General features: G+C 38.7%; 1 protein-coding gene across 1 annotated transcript in view; it reads right to left on the bottom strand.

Moving 5' to 3' along the window:
* The window catches only part of col18a1a (collagen type XVIII alpha 1 chain a), a 67,385-nt gene that overhangs the window by 36,928 nt on the left and 18,275 nt on the right, over positions 1-12,182 (bottom strand). The gene's annotated exons all lie outside the window — the stretch shown is intronic.

Here is a 12,182-nt window from a genome sequence, read left to right as displayed (position 1 = left end):
TGTTGGAAGTTGCAACAGGAGCAAAAGTTGTAGCGAAGTGATTGGGCAACTTTGGATTTTTGAAAAAAAAAAAAAAAAAAAGAACTGAGTGCTAAAAAAGCTGTCCTGAATTCCACCTAATGGATTCAGATTCCACTGCAGCAGGGCAACCAATTATGCAGCAAAGTTACTGCTGTGATGCTGATATAGTATATAATTTATACAGCTGTATTGTTTATTTACAATTTGTTTTCACGTTTAGATAAAGATTGTCTGTATATTTTCTTGCACTAGCTTGGACGTACGGAAAAATCTGCTCTCCATTGTACCATTTGAAGCTCAATCCAGTTTCTTGTCCAGACTGGTTTTTCATAATACCTATGGGATCAGTTGACAGAGACCCTCGACATCTGGTAATGGGAGCTTAGTGATAAAAGATACAGGGATTTGTCACCAACAGTATTGGGGTTTAAAATGAAGGAAGGTGTTTTGTGGATGTAACCTCAGCTGAAAGGTTACCGAAAGGAACTCAGGTCATTTGTGCACACAATGCAACCCTGCCTATCAGAAAGGTTAGACATGCTTATTTCCAGATGCAGAAATGTCTTGACACAAGCTGACAACTTCATCCTTCAGCTTCCTTTCATGGCCTGGGGGGTCACTGATGATCCAGATGACCCCTGGCTGCGGGATTATGTTTGTTTGGTCTAACAAAGGAGGAAGGTGAACAACCAAAACATTTTTTTTTCAAATCTCACAAAAAAAAACCTAAAAAATGAATAAACATATAATAGCAATACAGCTTTCATAAACATGCTGTGTGTTTTAGTTCAATTGCTTTGGAAAAGTGCTAGTTAGTAAGTTAACTAGCCTTTACAATATTAAAGAAAAAGCTATAACTCACTTTTATTTGCACTGGTAAATTTAATCAAAGGAAAATATACTGAAGAAACATATGCAAAAGGGACATGGCTGCTGATGCATTCTCAGCGACATACGAAAATTTCTGTGCAAACCTTTTGGTCTTTTTTTTGTCTGTACACCAAAATATACAATGTTTATGAAAGGGACTTAATAGGCCTTTTAAGTAACAAACTGTGTTCTGACAAGTAATGATTAGTCTCAACACCAGAAAACCCTGCTAATGGACTCGGCTCATTCCTGCATTCCTGTGTATGTTAGGATCACAGAGCAGCCACAATCTTTTTACTGCAAAGTAGTTTCTTTCCACAAAATCTGAGAAAATGTATATCAGTCCAGCTTAATAATGGTGATGATATTGATGCTGAGAAATTGTTAAATTTCATTTGATTTGATTTCACTTTGATATCCACAGAAATATTATTTTCTGCAGTTTAACTGTTCTACCCTTTGTAACTCGTGAGTGGGGTCCCACCAGCATAATTTGCTCTGTTACGTTCTGCTGGTCCACTACACTGAATGCCGAATCATAGTGATGCTTAAAAAAGCTCCATGAGGAGAATGTATGATCAGGAGATCAAGGCATGTTTTTGGAAAAAAAGACAAAATGGTACTTAATGAAGTCAATAGATCTTTGTAATGGTAATCAGAATCTAAAGTAATCTATAATAGTCTGGCATATGTGAGTGTATGTCCCTTTTTTCAACATCCTTTTCTTACTATATCCTGTATATCACACAGTCTGTAATAGTCATCAAAACAACTGCATAAGGAAGTGGAGTGGATGCTGATTTCTGGGGAAAGCAAACTTTTTAAATATGTCTTATTTCACATAAGTTGCAGCACCTCAGCGGTGCATTAACTGCTTCAGCCCTTTGCATCTACACAGGAAGCAGTCAGGCATCCCCACAGTCTCTCCTCACAATGCACAGACAAAAGCGTGAAACTTTAGACCAGGAGTGAGTCTGAGGACTGAGACCATCAATAAAAAGATGAATGATGGACTAATTACAACGACAACAAACACTGCTGAACATAATCCACAAGAAGCCAAAGGCATCATATCATCTGCCACTGCTCATCAGTACTCAGTGTCAGTTTGATCTGTGCTAAATATAGTTTTTTTGTGAATAATTGAAGAATACAAAGTCTTATTTATGAAGTAAATAAGACTGGCCATTACATATTACAATACTTGTCCCAATATTGAGTATTGTAAAAAGTTACAGGTAAAACTTTACAGATACAGTTACAGATAAAAATAAAATTACAGTTATTCCCCCCAAAAACAGCTGTGTTATCCACCACCATAAGCAGTACGCTCGCGTGGAAGACGGAAGTGTCTACATTCAGATTCACAGTCAGATTTTACTGTGACAAAAGGTGATGAGGACATTATTATAACATGTACATTTTGGGCAGGTAGTGGTTAGATTCTTTCCACTGTGAATAAAAAAAGACTTCAAACCTCTAGAAACACGCATTAAGACAACACAACAATGTAAAGCTAGTGCAGATACACCCCAACAAAGGTGAGTGTTGCGTGGCCTCAGAGGATGGAGGAGGACTAAAAGTGGATACTAATTGTCCAGATCAGCCTACAACAAACAACCCAGAACTAACTCACCCATAATCACTACACTGCAAAATTTAAATGTTAACCCAACATTTAAACTGTGGGTCAAATTTTATATATGCTTTTAGAGTTGCCTTGTCATTTAAAGGCTTTGCAGATGTGAGGATTCTACTACAAGGTGACACTAGACAGTGAGTCACTGCGACATGAAGTGTAAATGCTGTACAAACAGAAAGGCAAGAGGCTAGACGCATGTTAAAACACAAGTTGACTATACAACAACATGAGGGTCTATTCTCTTTAGCCTTTAGAACAGCTAGACAGCCTTTTGGCAGCACCCCCACAACCACACCTTCACTTGTGTTATTTCAGCAAGTGGGGGTCATCGACCTTTTGCTGTGAATCATAGTCTCAGTGGTTATACAAGCATTAACCTCCAAGCGCTGGGGGGGGGGGGTTTACATGAGGCGCACAAATTAGGGCTTCCCCAGACTGTAATGAATGAGCCCACGTATGGTTGAAAAAGTTGTGCAGACAAACACCCAATCAAACCTAGACTGCTGTTGCACAACATGCCCCGACTAAGCAGCCATGTAAACAGTACGCCACAAATATATATCTAAGGTCTAGTCAAGGTATAGCTGAAAGATACACACAAACCACACCCCTGCCTGTGCTGCTGTGCAGAAGCAAGTCACAGCTGAGCAGCAGTGTAAAGAAATCGCAACCTGAATCTACCGCAGACATAAAAACACCTGTAACCCCATCATATGACGACGGAGGATGACAAATTCCTTGGATCAGAGAGCAACAGGTTGCAACACAGTGATGATTCATTGTACAGTACATCGACTATTCAGAGGCTTTGAAGGACCAATCAGCTTTTTATGGCCATGTACCCGTGTTGTTCCAGCTCCATGGCTTCATTTAATTAAAGTTTAGCCATTCTAGTTGGCAAGCAGGATGGCAGCTGATTGTAACTATCAGAGGGCAGTAAGTACAATTATTCAAGTAATATACTCCGTTTGTAACTTTTTCCTAAAGTTTCTTTACCCTAATTTTCACCTTTGAGAGTTTATTGAATAAACACTATGACTAGACTTTTACATGTAGCAACAACATCAAAACTGATTCAAATCTATCCTTTTCTACTGTAAGTGCTTGTGCTTAACGTAAATTTTAGTGTATGAACCTTTTACTTTTAATTTGGTAGAGCTTTTGAAGTGGTACTTTGTTTTCCAATTTAACCACCTCAGACTAGCACGTCTGTCTAATGCTCACCCAGTCCCACAAATCACACGCATGTCAGATGCAGATAAAGTCTGAGCCTCAACAATGAAACAAGCAGCTGTCAGAAAGGCAGGGAGAGGCATTACATGTCTGCTGGAACGTCTGAAACATCTATACTTTCATGCAACACTGGTCAAAGTCAAATGTCCAAACGAAAGCCTAATTCAGATGACATCTTCTCTTACATCTCTTAGATCTCCAACTAGTGAATGTGTGCTACTGAGTGTGTGAGACAAGCAGAGAATAATAGGTGGAGGCTTGGCGCACAAAAAGGAGGTCAGAGGGTCACAGCTATCAGACATGAAGGGGCAGCGTTCCTATTTCCCACAAAGAGAGATTTATCCCAGTCCTACAGTGGCCTGAGGGAGCAGGTTGTGAGCGAGTAACCTTTGACTGCATTATAAATTCCTCTCAGTCAGACATGCAAACCACAGACTGGTTAAGTTTCTTAATTAAAAAAAAACAATAACTAAAATGCATTCTGATCATAGAACACAGTGATTACAGCGCTGTGGACGAAAAGATTCATTTAGTTTAGAGGTTAAACAAATGCAAATCAGTTTTCTTCGCCTTTGAGAACTTCAGTCCTAGAGAGTTAACTTACTCAAGTCCTAACTCTGTACAAACAAACTAGTCATCAATACAGTTCCATCAAATTCCAGCAGATGTTGTATTTAATGTTAACAAATTTAAAAGGCAGCCAACATTGCGTATTGCTCCTTTAAGGGCTGCATCTTTCCCCCTGAGTGTTCCAGTATCCTGTAGAAAGACAGTCAGACAGAGCCCTGCAGGGTTCCTGACAGTCCTGCTCAGGCAAGCAGAACATCTTGGCTCTCACTCTGAATAAGACACATTCCATAACAACAAGATATGTAGCCCACGGTGCCTAAACAACAGTTACAGTGCAGGGAAGAGGTGGGGGTTGTGTTGTATATAAGACACCCTTGTTTTACCATATTTAATGCCTTTACAAGTGTAATTTACTTTGTAATCACTTTCACTTATCTAGCGGGGCAGATCAAAGCTAGATTATTGTTCTGTTCGCCGTGAGAATATGCGAACCATACATTCCACTTAGTCGGAAACATCACAGCATTTCCAGTTGAGTGGTTCCCTTGTTGATCATTTGGCTTGAGATTTGATCGAACCCCATAAAGCACGCATGTTTAGGAACACGCACCAGTTTGAAAAGACAATTCTATGACACTGATTTTATGATAGTTATGTGATCCTAACTGGGACATCGCCGCCAAGATAGGCATATTTCTCAAATGTTACCCATAAAAACTAAAGCCAACCGCCTTGCACTTCATGTACCTGTAAAGACTCCACTAATTAGTGCACTGTCAAGTCAGAGCATACAGAAATGTCTAAACTGTAAATAGCCCACAACGCCTGGGAGGTGTTATCTCAATTAACGACAGACACTGCGGAGTCTTCTGCCTGAAAAAAAAAACAAAAAAAACTTTACCTTGCAGTAATGTAGAGGGCAGGACAAGGTGAAACTATAAGACAGGTTGATTTAACAGATCTCTAGATAAATGTGTTGGTAATAGTGTAAGTAATAGTGTATAAGAAGTAGTGAATTTTCCAAATTTCACATTTAAATGTGGTTTTGCTGGTTTACAGCTGTAAGATTTAACAAACCAGCTTGGTATTATTGCCATCTATTAAAGTTGTTAGGAGGTGTTCTGGTGAAGTACTTTTGTTTTTGCTCTGCAGAGGTCTCAGTATACACAGTGTTTAGCACAGACCTGCTTATAAGGCTGAAACATTTACATACATCACATATAGCAAGTGGCAGCTTAGGAAAATTTGATTGTGTTACAATAATGTTTCCGACTCAATTCAGCAAATGTAGTCATGGGGAAATAGCCCCCTCTACTGCCCACAAGGTGAGCCACAACTAGATGAAGAAATCTAAATAGAAATTAAATGTTTTTTATTATTATTTTTAAATTAATAAGATAATAGGATAATATTCTGCCTTAATCACACAGCCTTGCTTCAGTTTCCAATTAAAACCAATATAAAAATGAAACACACAACAATTAAAGCAGCTCTTTGTGCTGTTTCCTCTGGTCAAGCTGTCAAAAAAAAAGGAGTTTACACTTTCATTAAAATGGATTGATTGCATCTAAAAAAATAAAAAGGTGTTATGAGATGAGTTTGCAGTGATTGTTGAGTTAAATTGATTTTTGAAGTGCTGTTACCGCTGCTACACCACAACAACAGATAGCAGACTTTACTCTGCAGGTGGTGCCCTCTTAACAAAAACACACCTGTGGAAAGTCAAACACAATGTCCACAAGGGCTGTAAAGCGTGTGGTCAAGCCACTAAGGAAATGTGTGTTTGCAAATGCATGACTGCGTACAGCTGAAAGATACTATAGAACTGAAAGCGAGTCACGTATTACACAGTCTAAGTTTAATAATATGCTCACTAAGGTAGCAAACCCACGACAAGGTGTTTGCTGTCATCCAGCCAAGACTTTAGCATCACATCTGCACTGGAGATGTCACATAACGAAGGAAAACCACAAACATGCATTAGCATCTTTCTTGAATGATGGGACTCAGCGATTAAAGGCCAGTTTTCAACTTCAGCTTTTCATGGCTTTAATTTTGGGTGTAAATGTACAATGCTTTTAAACTTCTCTCTGTCTTCCCTTTATTAAAAAAAAAAAACAATCTTCACTCTCTTCTTCTGGCTGAAAAATGCCTCCAGATAACATTACTTTCAGGAACCTTCCGTTCAGATTATCTCATTTTGTTGCTCAAACTTTAGACAACCTGCTTTTCCAGAGCTCACACTAGATAATATTATGTCGTAGTGATGTAAACTCCTCCACGTGATGTCGTCTGGGGGCTTTTTTCAGTCAAAACAAGAGAAATATTATAAAATAGGGAGGTCAGAGAAAGGTTTAAAAGCAATATTGTATATTTACACCCATAACTAAAGTTAGAAAATGGGGAATTTGCCATTTAAGTCCTTCAAGGTGTTGGGTCTGACATATATGTGAGGACTTTTGGGCGACTGTGGTGCAGGAAGGTAGAGCGGTTGTCCACCAATCTCACAGTTGTGGGTTAAATCGCCACCTCCTCTGGTCACATGTTGAAGTGTCCTTGAGCAAGACACTGAACCCCAACTTAGTTGCTCCAGGTGAGTGTTGGCCAGCTGCATAGCAGCTCCCCCATCTGTGTGTGAGTGTGTGTGATTGTGAGTGTGAATGGGTGAATAGGAAGCAGTGTAAAGTGCTTTGAGTACCAATAGGTAGAAAAGTGCTATATGAGTGCAGAACATTTACCATTTACTTTTGAGAATATATATATATACACATACACTTTAAATTTAGACATAAGGAAGATTTTTCACTCAGGCAGAAAATTTTAAACTGATTTTCATATCTACATAAACCAGAGGAAGAAAAACATTTCCTGCTAGTTCACATTGCTATTGACTGCATTCATATAAAAAGGAGGATCGAACCTGCCAGGTCTGTTCTCGGGATCAAGAGGTCACTGACCTCATTGCAGTCCAAAAGGATTTAGGTCGCAGGACTGTCATTATGGTACACAGACACACACACACACAAATCTCAAATGAGAGACAGGTGGGGCAGACAAACAAACTATTCAGGTCGTCAAAGGAAACAGAACCCAAATCTCTAGTTACTAGGAGCAAAGGTTTGTCTTGCACACAGACCTTTTAGATGAGTGGCTTCGAGCAGCACCTATCTCTACAGTTACTATATGTTGTATGTGATCTTTTAATGAACAGTGCCAACTATAATTTTATTAAAGATGCTTATTTCCAAGTGTCATTGAGTTTTTAAACACTTAACTTGGTTACTTATGTGATTGGATCCAAACCTACACCTAAGGCTAACTTAAAAGTTTTATTTACAACCTTAAGTTCCCTGCTATGCCAATAAAGCTTAATCCAAAAAAAAAAAAGATATCTAAATATAATATCACAGATTCCATTACCAGGCAAAAGAACAAAAAAAACTGCATTCACGTCAAACGCATTGTGGCAGATATAGCACTAATTATTTAAACATATAACACTGTCAATCAGTGATGTATTTAACAAAAGTGAAGCGAAGCATTTAACAAAAACTAAGCTATGACAAATTGGGATAAGAGGCGGTAAGTAACCAAGTACCTATATTCATACTGTACTTAAATACAATTTCACTGTAGCGTTTTCATTTAAGGTTACTTTGACTCCACTTTGACTAATTCATTAATTATTTCTTCTCCTTCCCTTTAAAATCCGCACAGTAAAAAGAACACAATGTAATGCAGGGTAGCTGCAAACATCCAGTTAACTCAAAAAGGTTTAATGCATTTACACAATAGACAAACAACGCAGCTTGCAGCCCAGTGGGTCTGTAGGTGAACTTGAAGTAAAGAGTCATCATGTTCTGACAAATCATTTACCAGCTTTCTAGACCTGAAAAGACTGGACAGGGATTATCCCACACCTGGAATTCAGACACTGCTTGTCTAATATGGGCAGGGTTGTAGGGTCACAGAGTTTAAAATCTCCCATTCATATTAGCTACATATTTACTACAAGATCAGGGTCTGTTAGCCTAAAAATAAATAATTAAATAATAATGGTATTCTAAATATGGACCTTTGGAGTAGAGGACGGACAAGAGGACGATAGATCGATAGATCTCAACTGAAGACATGGGAAAATTATTATTTCTCCATATAGTATAATATTTTTCCACTGCTAAACACAACAGTTAGGGTCAGCCTGGAGATGTTCGTGTACAAACTGTACATACAGGTGTTTCCCTACTGAAGAGTCCACAGCAAGTCTAAACATTTCCTTCTCCAGACATCTGAAACACATGAAAGAGGCCAAGGGGTCCAATTTGAGGCCAAACACACAGCCATATTTTGTCACCTCATAAAAAACGTCACATTCCAACTAAAGGCATGTTTAGGAAAATCAGTTAAGCAAGAACATTAGATTTGTTGTTAGTCTTACTTAAAAATGATAAGAACCACTGGCCGAAATAATTTCATGCTCCAGCATACAGTAGCATACAGTATAGCCAATCAAAGAGGAATCCTGATCAAGTGTTGTGTTTGGGGAGTGGCTGGCCAGCTGGTGATGACAACACTGTCATTCCCTCCTCCCAAAAAGATGAAACAATGCAGCGATCGGAAGCCTGGATTTAGGAGTGTTGATTTTGGGGATTAGGATGCATAACTGGGTGGGCAGAAATGAACAAATTATCCGGCTACGTCTTGAAGAAGCATCTGTAACTTATTGCAGGGGAAAGGGAAAACAGAGCTTTAAATAACCCCTCAACCTTTTAGTTCTCTCTAAAAAAGGCTGAGTTTGGTCATCTGTGACCTTTCTGTGCTAATAGATACACTTATGTATCTCCAGAGGATTCATTCATCTACATATTTGTTTTTGTATGGGTGACTGTTGTCTTTACTGTTATCCTTTCCCACATAAGCAAAGGCATGACAAATGTGGGTTATGAGAATTGCTGTTGATAGGCTAATTTCACGGTGATCCAGAAGCAACAATGGTGGGATAACATGAGAAAACATTCACCCTTCACTGCTTTAAAATGACGGTTAACTGTCCATTTATGTAATAACGGGACAAGGATTAAAAAGTAGAAATATTTATAAAAATCGAGACGGCTCACAAACCTATCGTAAGCTGTTTTCAGCTTGCAGTTGAAGGTGGCTATTGAAAGTGTATGATTCTTTAAAAGCTACATTAAGCTGAGTGAGTAAAGAACAAATGAGCAAACAAAAGACAGGGCCCTTGTTTGGTCTCGCCTTGGTCGATACAACATGAAAGGCCCTATTAACATGACAGCCCATCAAAAACATCTTGTGCAACTTTCGTAACAATTCCTCTCAAAATGGGGAACGGTGCTCATCTGCCCACGTTATTTGATAATTGCCCCACAAAAGTCTTAGACTGGTTTTTATTGGCAACTCTTTTAATGTTTCTCACCCACGTAATGAAACAGACATGGCAGACAAGCTGGTAAACTTGGCATAAGTACAAGCCAACCAGCAGCACTTTGCCAGGAACAGACCGAGACGGCGATGCGCCGAGACATGAATCTACAAGAGTTTCTTTTCTGGGGTTTTTTTGGAATATGAAACATACCTTGTACCAGACCCAGGCTTATTTTTATATATATCCATTACCCACATTGCGTACACTACAAGAGTTAAAGCTCTTCTGTGTAGTTGATTTGTATAACATACATGTGTTATCAGAGTCATACTACTACATCTTCTACTGTCCAGAGTGAAGCAGGTTTATGAGGTTAAAAGTCACTGTGTTGAGTATTATGGATATAGCCGAACAATCCAAACAAAGCATTCTGGGCTCATTAAAGAGGATATCTCAGTCTCTCGCTGTGTTTATTTCCGTTTACGTATTCATGCCAAGAAGAGAGTAAAACTTTATTCTGTGGTTAAACAGCATGACTCAGAAAAAGCTGTGGTAAATTGGAAATTTCTCCTTGCTAACAGATGGAGGGGAAATCCAGATGCGTCTTCTCAGACATTAACCATTAACACCGGGTTGTTTGTACAAAAGGAATTTGCAAACATTTATATCTTTACAAACATTTACACCATATTCATGTAGGTACCTGCGCTAGACAACATGTTGAGAAATCAGTTCAGCTTTAAGGATGCAGGAGATCTGGAGAGAGTTACTAGAAATTTTTTCTGTCTTTGGATGAAGCTGACATTTCAGCTGAAGATTTGCCACCCAGGTGGTAATTCTAGCACACAGCACAGATGAGCGTGTCTGATTTTGACACTTTTAGGTGTGTTTGTGCTCTTGCATCCAGCAACACAACCCAGTCGATGCTAGAAGAAGCAGGAATTACACCTTGGACTTCACAAATCATTGGGTAATTCCAGCACAACTAGGCAACTAGGCCATTTCCTCAGCCTCCTAATCCCAAAATGAGTGAAGCATGTGTTTAAACATCAAAAGGTCTTGGGACTGTGGCTGTTTGGAGCATTCTTCTGCAACCATGCCATTGAAAGGGAGTCATTTTCACAAGCTTTTCTGAGCTAACCAAGGATTAAGTTGCCTTATCGCTCCATTAGAAAAACAAAACAAAACATAGAAATTTACTAATGTCTGTATTGACTATGTCACAGTGTATTTAACATGGGGAAATTCCTTTTAATAGCTTGACATACTTTTATTTACAGTACTACCAACCAAGTAATAATAAGTATGCAATGTGAGGCTGTGCCATACTGTAATATCATATTGTAAATAGCATTAGTAATTCTATTTTATTACATGTTTGCATAAGTGTTGGAATGAGGACATCTCACAGAAACTTACAAAAAGTACAGGCACTTGGTTAAAGTCCAAGTTTGCACCTTAGAAGAATATGAGGAACAGATCATTCTTAAAAAAAATTGCTTCCTCAGGTATTTGGATTTTTTTTTTTTTCTGCAAACAGAAATTAGATAGTGTTGAAAAGACCGCCGTCTTTCAATCTTCCAAAAAATGTATTAACTTCTCAGCAAAGTTATCAACAGTGTGTAAACACACTGCAAACAAAAACATCACCAACATAAGGACGAGGCAGATCTAGTCTATATGTTTTTCCATAATAATCGAAGAGTCAGGTGTGACCAACTGTGGTTAAGTACCCTTCATACATAAGTCTACTAGAGTCACTAACTGAGGCTCCTCTCATCATATGACTCAGTTTCTTCAGGGAACTGCTTCAGAAACACATGCAATGGCAAGACATTTCGTACAGAGCCCGAGGGGATAAACACACCAAAAACAAAAAACCAAAATCGCCCTTCATATTCACAAGCATAACCCTATGCATGTACATTAACATACATGATCAAAAAGAAGGATTTCTAAGTGAATTGTTCTTTTAGTTCAGCTGATTTGCACTGATGAGTGAGTTATGAGGGAAGATATGAGATGAAAAAAAAGAGGAAATTCAGTGGCTTCGCATGCTTAATGTGACTTCATCTTCATAATCCACTGTAAGCAAGGGAACTAGATAAAAGCCCTAGTGCAAGACAAGACAATATGCGTGCAGAAGCATGCAGAGACAGTGGTGATAAATCCCTAGAATACTGCTGACTCACTATCAGAATAAAACAATATATCAAACCAGTAAAATCATGGTTATTGATCCAGTGTAGTGTAGTTGCAGCACTGTGGCACAATTAAAGACATTGTTAAATTGTGTTTGCCATTCACCTTGGGCTTGTTTACTCCCAAACAGCCTGAAATGAGCTGTGTAAACATATAATTCAGTGGTAGATGTATTCATTAACTGAACGGCAGCCCGTCTCGTATGATTGCAGACCGCAAATGGACGATAATATTGGGATATTCTTTTTATTTAATGTTATG

The sequence above is a fragment of the Channa argus genome, chromosome 9 (genome assembly GCF_033026475.1).
Source record: "Channa argus isolate prfri chromosome 9, Channa argus male v1.0, whole genome shotgun sequence".
Classification (NCBI taxonomy): Eukaryota; Metazoa; Chordata; class Actinopteri; order Anabantiformes; family Channidae; genus Channa; species Channa argus.
This window is presented reverse-complemented; position numbering and strand designations above follow the sequence as displayed.